An 11037-nucleotide genomic window follows, 5' to 3' on the forward strand; every position below is an offset into this window, starting at 1 on the left:
TAACCCACCTCCACCACCAGCTATCAATCGCTTTGGTATCAAGAAGTTGCTCCCCAACTTCATTTCAATTTGGGTAGTAAGACTGCCCACTCTCTCTTCTAGGTACTTCTGAGGCCTCACTGGGAATGCTGGGAACTCAACTGTCATTGCTTATGAGTTCTTCCCCATAGGGTGTCAGTTGGCTCATCAGCCTATGGTGTCACATGAGAATAAAATACTTGACAAGAAACAACTTTTAACTTTACAGCAGACAAAACTGAATTGCTGTACTTTAAAATACAGGAGGGGGTGCCATGTTCTTACCATGCTACAGTACAGAAAAAGGCTCTTGACATTGTGTCCTGAAACCCTGCAATAGGGCACAAATGATTAACTCCACTGCACTTTCCACATCCTTTTTCTAAATTTTTGAGCAGACATTAGCAATGGCAGTTAAAATCCCATTCATGTTTAAGTGGTTGTATGACATAATTCAAAAAAATTTTTAATCACTTAAAATGATACAGTCACTCCCCTAGCATTCAAGTAGAGAGCCGGAATTACTGAACTGTTCCCATTCAGGAAGATTTTTATCCCCAGTGTTACTGGTCCATTGCTGCCTTCAGCAATGTTTCTTTTCTGATATTAGGTGTGTCGTGTTTGGTAATTTTTTTACCTGAAGCAAAAGTGCATATGTCATAATCTGCTTTCAGGATATTTCTTTCATAGTACCTGACTGGAAAAAATGATCTTGTCCAATCTTGTTCGTTTATAATTTGGAGTCTTCTAACCCTCTTGGATAAATACTATCTGGATCCTGTGTGTGACCACCAGTCTTACCAACACTAACCCATCGAACATCAAAACAATATAAATACAGCATAGTGTGCAGACCCATATTGCCAAATCCTGAACAGTAAAAGCTTTGGTTTCCCAAATTAGAAGACAGTCTCAAGAGGTTCATGCCAGAAGCTATGTTTATGAATTTTTCAATTCTGTGAATGATGCCTCTCCCATGGCAGAGTTACATGGATTCTACTTGGACTCATGTGTTTACCAATGTCATAGGCATGTGGATGGATACCAGAGTTAGCCTCTGGTTCTGTAATCTAGAACATTCCCCTTTTATTAGTGTTCATAGGAGTAGCAAAAGCATCGATTCCAGGGTCAATGAAACCCCTTTTTTTTTAGCTCCATGGTACATTCCTGTGATCTTTCCTAACTCATTATCTGTATAAGTGTGAGCGTTATTAACACCTACCTTAGGCCCTCCATCAAATGGTATCTCAACGATAGCTTTTTATAAGTTATTAAAGAAACCTTAGGTTTGATGTCATCTGCACTAATATCTACACTATGCGAGGCACAATGTCGGTTGTACTAGACCTTTCAGGAATCACTATTCCTCTGATGGTAAAAGCAAGGCTCGGCACATGGTCATAGGCTTAATGATTTATTAAGATGGCATAGACACATTTCAGTTTTCCTCACTTTCTCAGATCCTCGGGTTTACCACCAACTTTTCCTTCACCATTTGGGCATCACAATTGAAGGAGCCTTCTGCCCTGCCCCCCCCACCACCTTGTAATGAATAACTTCCAAATCCTGTTGCTCCTAGTCAACCAGGATTCCTGGTTGGTACCTTGTCAACCTCATGGTACTTGGTTACCCCTGAGACAGCTGTAGGATCCAGGCCAAGTACAGGTTCGGCTTTTCAGCCTCTAAGTGTCTATCGAGTAAAAGAATAAGCCCTGCCCAAGATGATATTTACTTCTGTCTGCCAACATATGGACACAGGTCCAGGGACTTTCCCTTAATTACCTATTGACTAGAGTATACATGGTGGCCCTCTCTGATAGGTTTACCCCATTTGTCTCCCTGTCCATAGACAGGGTAGTCATTTTGGGCTCACCAGCACTGCCCCCATTCCTCAGCACCACTCAGAGCCCCTTCATGAAGCTCCCGTCATCACTCCCTAACATTGCGTTGGTGCTGGTTCCATTCAAGTTTGCTGCAAAATGACTTGGGATACCAAGTTGTGCTTTTAATAGTTCCCATTTCAATCTAGCTACATATTATATCAGCTTCCTAAATCTTCAGACCTCCTACTTCCTGCCCCCATAGAAGAAGTCTCTGGGCAGCAGGTTTTCCCACCAAAAATAAAATAATGAGAGTAAAATCATCATTCTTAGTAGAATCATAACCCTGTACCCAAAAAGTTCCATCCTGGCTCCCACCACCTCTCTTGCTCTTGCCTCAGCAAGAAATCAGTCATGTGCTGTTAAGTCATGTGAATCTTTTAAATGATGGATCCCCCTTAGGCTCATAGGGGATTAGGTTTCAGAGCTAGAACTATATTTCACTTCTCTCTAAGCATTAAGTTCAATTATGAAAAGAGGACAAAAATAAGGGTACTTGTGTGGCTCAGTCAGTTCAATGACTGACTCTTGATTTTGACTCAGGCCATGATCTCAGGGTCCTGAAATTAAGCCCTGCTTTGGAGTCTCACTCAGTGGGGCGTCAGCTTGGGATTCTATCTGCACCCTGCCCCCCACCTCAGATAAATAAATACATGTTTTTTTAAAGAAGACAAAAATACATCACAAAGTGGTGAAGAATAAAAAAGTTAACTTATCAAAATGTTTATTTGGTCATAGAGCAGGTGCTCAATAAATGGTAGCTCTTAACATTAGCCTTCAAAACAAATTCTGGCCAACCAGAAAACCTTCAATAGGAGCCACTACTCCGAGTGAATTTTCGTTGGCCATTCAAACGCAGAGAAATGTTTCTTCCATAACACCGTAGCCTTTATGAGAGACCTTCTGGTCCTGTGGAGGATAGGATTGAGCAGGTTCTAGTTGAAGTGTGCAGACAGTGACTATGCATTCCAATTTTTCTCCAATCTATATCCAAAAGCAAGACATCTTTGCTCACTAACACCAGTAGCTTGTATCTGGGTATAGCAGCCAGTTATGCTCTCTGTATTGCTGAAGTTTTGTGCTGTGCAAAGCAAGCCCATGCCTGACATTTGTATTTCAAGCCCTCATCCATCTTTGGCTGAAATAACCAGTTTTTGTTTTTATAATTACCAAGTCCCTTCTTATATTGCCAAAGAGTTTGTGTAATACTCTTAAAACCTTAGGACAGTACTCTTGGGGAAAACCCAGCTATTTAAACTTATTTTAGCAGGAGACATTATAGCACCCATCTAAGACATGGTTGACCCGTAATTGAATTGTGCAATTAAAATCAGGCAATTTTATTGTGTCTAAATTATACTTCAATGAAGCTGATTAAAAAGAAACTACATTGGGGCGCCTGGATGGCTCAGTCTGTTAAGTGTCTGTCTCTTGATTTTGTTTCAAGTCATGATCTCAGGGTCATGAGGTCATGAGGTCGAGCCCCAAGTCTGGCTCTGCACTGGGCATGGAGCCTGCTTAAGATTCTCTCTTTCTCTCTCTCTTTCCCCCTCTGCCCCTCCCCCTACTATCTCTCTCTTTCTATAAAAAAAAAAAAGAAACTACATGACTGTGAGTGAGCATGTGTGTGTGTATGTATGTATACAAAATCAGATCACTTCCCACTAATTTCATTGCTACCAATCAGATTCAAGTCATCTTTATCTCTTTCTTGGATTGTTGCAATAGCCTCTCAACCAGTCTTTTTGTTTCTACCCTCTTGCATGCCTAACTAGAGTCTTGACATGAGATTCAACATAAATCAACACTTTCTAATGGCTCCACATTCCTCTTAGAGACAAGATCCTTCTAATTACTTTCAGGGCGTGGACCACCCTCTTACCTTTTTATCCCATCCTATTCTCTCCTTCACTCATTCAGCTCCACACACAGTGGTTTCTCACTATTCCACAAATATTTCAAGCAGAGTCTCTGTGATGGCTGCTCTCGAACTGAAAAACTCTTCCTTCAGATATCCACGTGTCTCACGTCTCACTTCCTTCAAGTATTTTCTCAAATATTTCTTTTTCAATGACGCCTACCCTGATTAACCCATTTCAACCACACTTCCCTGACCAGAACTCCTGATATGCTTTCTCTAGTCCTTTCTTCCTTAATATCAATCAAATTCTTTCACACTTTACCACTTGTTTGTTTATTTTGTCCATTGTCTAATTCTTCCCAGTTGAATGTAAACTCCACCGGGGCAAGTATCCTTTTTTTGATTCCTTGAAACATCTCCAGGCACAGAATAGGCACTGAAGAAACTTCAGTTGACTCAGCGAATGTTGGCTTTTCCTTTCTTCTTTTTTTTTAAGATTTTATTTATTTATTTGAGAGAGAATGAGAACATGTGCACGTGTGTCTGTGAGTCAGAGGAGGAGCTGAGGGGGAGGGAAAGGGACAAGCAGACTCTGTCTGTGTGCAGAGCCCAACATGGGGCTTGATTATGGTATCCTGAGATCATGACCTGTGCCAAAGCAAAGAGTTGGAGGCTCAACTGACTTGAGCCACCCATGTGGCTGGCTGTTCCTCTCTTCTTGGAACTCTTATCTTTTCTTGGTTCTGTAACTGCTCTCTACTCATCATTCTCTCACCTGTTTGCGAAATTTCCAGTTCCTTTTCCAGAATCCTCTTTTTAGCCATTTTTACATGTATGTGTCCCCCAGGATTCCTTCATGGTCTTTTCTTTTTTTAAAACTTTATTTATGTATTTGAAAGAGAGAGAGATCACAAGTAGGCAGAGCAGCAGGCAGAGAGGAAGGGGGAAGCAGGTTCCCCACCAAGCAGAGCCCGATGTGGGGCTCGATCCCAGGACCCTGAGATCATCACCTGAGCCAAGGGCAGAGGCTTAACCCACTGAGCCACCCAGGTGCCCCTTTCATGGTCTTTTAAAATTCACACCCATAGGGCGCCTGGCTGGCTCAGTGGGTTAAAGCCTCTGCCTTCGGCTCAGGTCGTGATCCCAGGTTCTGGGATGGTGCCCTACATCAGGATCAGGCTCTCTGAGCAGAGAGCCTGCTTCCCGCCCGCCTCTCTGCCTACTTGTGATCTCTCTCTCTCTCTCTCTGTCAAATAAATAAATAAAATATATTTTTAAAAATTTTTTGTTTATTTATTGGGCAGAGAGAGAGCACAAGTAGGCAGAGAGGTAGGCAGAGAGAGAGGGGGAAGCAGGCTCCCTGTTGAACAGAGAGCCCGATGCGGGGCTCAATCCCAGGACCCTGAGATCATGACCTGAGCTGAAGGCAGAGGCGTAACCCACTCAGCCACCCAGGTGTCCCTAAATAAATAAAATCTTTTAAAAAAAATTCACACCCATGTCTCCAGCTCTCACCTATACCATAACTCCCAAATAATTATCTCTAATCCATATGTCTCCTCTTAACTTCATACCCTAATAATAAATCCATCTGCCTACTTGAAATCTGTACTGATTTGTCCCAAAAGCATTCGATACTCAATGTGCATCAAATTGAATGCATTATCACATATTCATCATGTCAGATCCTCTCCTTACCTTCTCTTTCTCATCACCACCCATGTCAGAAACCTAGGCATCATCCTTAAATTTCTCCTCTTCTTATTTATCCCTGCTATTTTTCTCAGTTATGAAGTTCTCTTGATTCTTTCTGTTAAGTATATTCTAAACTCTCCCTTACTTTTTACCCTCACAACCTCTGGGAACTATTGCAACAATCCAGGAAAATAAATAATGAAGCCCTTAGGAACTGGTCAGTCAGCTTCCACTCTTGGCATTCTTCTAATTCATGTTGTGGCTAAAAGGTTTTTTCCTAACAAGTAAATCTGACTAGGTCATAACCCATTTTAAATCCTTTCCATGGACTCTCTGCCATCATCAGGATGGAACTCTTGCTCTTCAGGGTAACCCCTTTATGTGGATCCTTATTCAAAGTTCAAGAGCTTGTCAGGGCACCTGGGTGGCTCATTGGTTAAACATCCTTCTTCAGCTTGGGTCATGATCCCACAGTCCTGGGATTGAACCCTGCATTGGGCTCCCTGCTCAGTGGGGAGTCTGATTTTCCCTTTACTGCCCCTATCCCGCAGTCATTCCCTCTCTCTTTCTCTCAAATATATAAATAAAATCATTTATTTAAAAAAAGTTCAAGAGCTTGTCTAATACTTCCTGAACAGAAACCATGATCTTGGATCAAAAATCCCTGGAGAGATATGAGAACCACATATGAAATTCACATCAAGACATCAATATTATTGATCCCTAAGCCACTAGGAAGTAAAAAAAAAAATGGCTAAGAGCATTGGTATAGTTTGTGACTGTAAGTAAACTCTTCCTTGCTATAATCCCATAGGAAGCGTATATAAGCCCGAGAATGTCATTAGTTCTGTGTCTGAGAACTCAGAAATTGATTAGGAAGAAGGGAAGACATTTTTACAGTGGGCATCATTCAGGGGAATCATACAGTTCCCCATTCCACAGTGTTTGGATTTATCCTTCTTGTTGCTGCAGGTTAACCTTCCTCCCCAAAAGTAAGCTGACTCTCCCCTTATTTTGATGCTCTGAGAAGGCATGAGCCTTCTGGATGGGTTTGATATGTTCAGAATTTTGGGGAAATAACTCTGTAGTGGTCTACATAAACTACATAAACACAGAAATATTCTACTAGGTAGTAAAATGTTTTTACACAATTTAAAATCTTCTTACACAATTATCACTGAGAGCTTCATCCTAAATGATTTACCAGATGAGAAGGTCTGTGCAGAAATCCCAAAGTAGGAAGGTTGCTGGGTAATAAGTTCAGTCCTGAATAATAAGTAATGCCCTTCTCTGGGTAGAGCTCCTGCAGAAAGATGGAGTGTGCCAGGGACCAGGTCAACTTGGATGAGGACCCTGGCACAGACTATGAACTTTTCTTGTGACTCTCAACATCTCTAAAGAGCATCTGGCAACAACTCAATATTCCAAGAGAGTCCAGAGAAAGAAGAAACCCTGTTCCAGCTCTGGGCAGCAGGGTTAGAAAAGTATTTGGACAGATGCTTTCTTACTGTTGGTGGTCTGGGGTCATGAGAGCAGTGAGCATATCAAAGGCTTCGAAGTTATGACAACTTTGATTCCAATCCCACTTCTGACACCTAACTGTCCTGTGAGTTTGATCCAATTCTGTGAAACCCCCAGGATTCCACTTCTTTATCTATTAAACTGAAATAGTTATACCCCTGTAAAATGTTTTTATGAGGATTGATTGAGACCATGTTGTGAAGAAATGCAGGGTGTAAGACTGGGTGAACAGTATCTTCCTAATCAAAGATAGTTTTACTCTACTCTGGTCCAGCTTGAGACTGCATGAAAAATGAGTCTGCAAAACCAAGAATCCTTAGGATTGGAGCTACCCTTTTTTGATATGGCCCAGTTCTAATTTCCTTTTCTAATGGACCAACTAGAAGCAATACAATAAGGAGATATGGGGTTCTCATTGAGAGAGGGGACCTTCAAAGGGGGTAGTGTACCATATTGTAAATAAATAATATTAGTGTTACTTTTATCTAAAAATTAATATATGTCCTGTGCTCATTATGATAAATTAAGTGCTATTTAATAATATGATGGCAATATTCCCTAAACTGATGTATAAATGCAATGCAAATGCAGTCCTTAGCAAAATCCCAGAAGGCTTCTTTACAGAAATTGCAAGCTTATTCTAAAATATATATGGAAGTGTAAGTGGCCCTGAATAGCCAAAACAATTTTGAAAGGGAAGAATGGAATTGGAAGTCTCAGATCTAAATAGACATTTTTTTTCCAAAAAAAAAAAAAAAAAAGATGTACAAAGTCCCATAAGCACATAGAAAGATGTTCAGCATTATTGTCCATCTGAGAAATGCAAATCAAAACTATAATGGGACATCACTTCACACAGGGTGCAAATTATCAAGAAAACAAAACTCATAGAAAAATAGATAAGGGACGCCTAGGTGGCTCAGTCAGTTAGGTGTCTGACTCTTGGTTTTGGCTCAAGTCATGATCTCAGGGTCATGAGATCAATCCCCCTGCATTCAGCATAGTCTGCTTGAGAATCCCTCTCCCTCTCCTTCTGCTCCTCCCCCCACCCCACCTCTCTCTTTCTCTTTCTCTCTCTCCAATGAATAAATAAAATCTTAAAAAAAAAAAAAAAAGAATAGTAGGGCGCCTGTGTGGTTCAGTTGATTAGGTATCTGCCTTCAGCTCAGGTCATGACCCCAGGATCCTGGGATCGAGTCCTGCATCAGACTCCCTGCTCCATGAGGAACCTGTTTCTTCTTCTGCCTCTTTCTCTCTATGTTTGTCTATCTGCTGCTCGCTTCAACAACACATATTCTACGTTTGTCTATCTGTCATGAATTAAAAAAAAAAAAAAGAAAGAAAAGAAAAATAAATCAGATTATGGTTACCAGAGACAATGGGTGGAGGAGAGGGCATCAGATGAAGGTGGTCAAAAGGTACAGATTTCCAGTTATGAGAGAACTAAGGGATGGGATGTACAATACAGAGACTATAGTTAATTTCTGCTATATAATATATAGGAAAGTTGTTTAAAGAGTAGTTTCTAGGAGTTCTCATCACAAAGAGAAATAATTTTTTTCTTTTTACTGTATCTATATGTGACTATGGTTGTTAACTGAACCTATTGTGCTAATAATTTCACAGTAGGTGGAAATCAATCACACTGTATATCTTAAACATTATGAAATCATCAAGCTATATACCTTAAACATATACAGTAAAGTATGTCCATTATTTCTGGATAAACTGGAAAAAAAGAAGAGAGATAACAAGTATTGGCAAGGAAGTAGAGACACTGGAACCCTTATATATTGCTGGTATGAATTCAAAATGGTGCAGCTGCTCTGGAAAATAATCTACTCAGTTAAGCATAGAGTTACCATGTGATCCAGTGATTCCACTCCTACTTATATATACCCAAGAAGATTAAAAACATATGTCTGCACAAAAACTTGTACATGAATGTTCACAACAGCATTATTCATAATAGGCAAAAAGTGGAAACAACTCAAGTTTCCATCAATTGGTGAGTGAATAAACAACACATGGTATAGGCATACAATGGAATATTATCTGGCAATAAAAATAAATGAAGTATTGATTCATGCTACAATATGGATGAAACTTAAAAATATTGTGCTGAATGAAAGAAGTCAGACCAAAAAACGCCACATGTATGATCCCATTTATATGAAATGTCTAGAATAGGCAAATCCATAGACAGAAAGTAGATTAGTGGTTTCCTAGAGTGGAAGGGAAGAGGATTGGGAGGAAGTCAGAAGTGACTGCTGAAGTGTACAGGGTTTCTTTTTGGAATGGATAAACATGTTCTAAAATTACTTGCAGTGATGGTTGCTCAACTCTGTAAATACACTAAAAGCCATTGGATTGCACATTTCAAATTGATGAATCATATGATAAGGGAATTCACTTAAAACCATTATAATACAAAAGTGATACATTTTCATTAAAATGGGAAAACATCAGAAAATCAAAAAGAAGAAAAAGAAACTCAATTCACATTTAAAAAAATCTTTCCATTTTCCAATTGTCCTCAGGACAATCCTGACTCCTTAGAGTTTTCTTAGGGTTGATTGAGTCAAAGGTGCTTATCCTGAAGTATAAGATCTTCCATGATTCATTCCATTTACTTCTCCAGCACCATCTTTCATCATTCACAAGTTGATTCCATATGTGTCAACTGTAACAAACTGTTTTTCTCCAAACATTCCATGTTCTCTTGCAAGTGACATACACACATCATTCTCCTGTCTGTGATTGTTGGTACCTCTTTTCTTCATTGGGTTGTTTTCACCCATTAGGATTGGCTTAGACATCACTTCCACCATCTTTTCCTGGCCCCAGAAGATAAGGTGTATCAAATCATTTACACTATGTACATTTCTAAGATGAAAAATTTAAATTAAAAACATATATACCAACTGAAAAAGGAAATAAATACGAAAGAGACTTTCATGATCTCTGGGACAATATCAGAAGGTCCAAAATTCATGACATTAAAGGCACAGAAGGAGCAGAAAAGAGATTGGTGCAGAAAGTAACTTTTGAATGAATAATCACCTCAAATTTCCCAAAATTTGATCAAAGACATCAATTTATAGATTTAAGAACTCTGTGAACTCCAAACTGTATAAACTTAAAGAAAATCACATAGACAAAAATCTTGAGAGCAGCTAGAGAAAAAAAATGACATAAATTTGAAATACTGCAGATTTCTCATCAGAAACCATGAAAGGCAGAAGATGAAGGAATCACTTTAAATTGCCGAGAGAGTGGGGCACCTAGCTGGCTCAGTCTACCGACATGTGACTCTTGATCTTGGGACCATGAGTTCAAGCCCCCTTTGGGAGTAGAGTTTACTTTAAAAAAATAAATTGCTGAAGGAACAGCCAAACCAGAATTCTATATCCATTGAAAGTACCCTTCAGGAATGAAGGCAAAATAAAGACATGCTCGGATGAAGAAAAACAAAGAGAATTTGCCAACAACTCTTTAAGAAATACCAAAGGAAGTTCTTCAGGCTAAACATAAAATCATACCAGGGAGAATCTTGGAACTTTGGGAATAAAGAGAAACAGAAATGGCAAATATAAAAGACTGTTTTCCTCCTCTTAGCTTTAAAAAAAAATATGTATGACCATTGAAACAAAAAAATTATAATATTGTCTGGAGGAGTTTCTAATGTATTTAGATATAATACCTACAAAAATTTAAAGGATCAGTTTTGGGGTGAAGTGATTGTAAGGACTTTACTTTTTAAAAATGTATTTATAGTGGCACACCTGGGTGGCTCAGTCGATTACGTGTCTGACTCCTGATTTTGGCTCAGGTCATGATCTCAGGGTTTGGGATTGAGCCCTGCATCAGGCTTCACACTCAACCGGGAGTCGGCTTGAGATTCTCTCTATCCCTCTCCCTCTGCCCTTCCCCCTGCTCACACACACACACACACACACACACACTCTCTCTCTCTCTCTCTTTCTCTGTCTCCAATAAATCTTTAAAAAATTTATTTACAGCAAAAGCCAATTGTGTTTTGAAAAATTCACACAGTTGTGG

This window comes from Mustela lutreola, chromosome X (genome assembly GCF_030435805.1).
Source record: "Mustela lutreola isolate mMusLut2 chromosome X, mMusLut2.pri, whole genome shotgun sequence".
NCBI classification, from domain to species: domain Eukaryota; kingdom Metazoa; phylum Chordata; class Mammalia; order Carnivora; family Mustelidae; genus Mustela; species Mustela lutreola.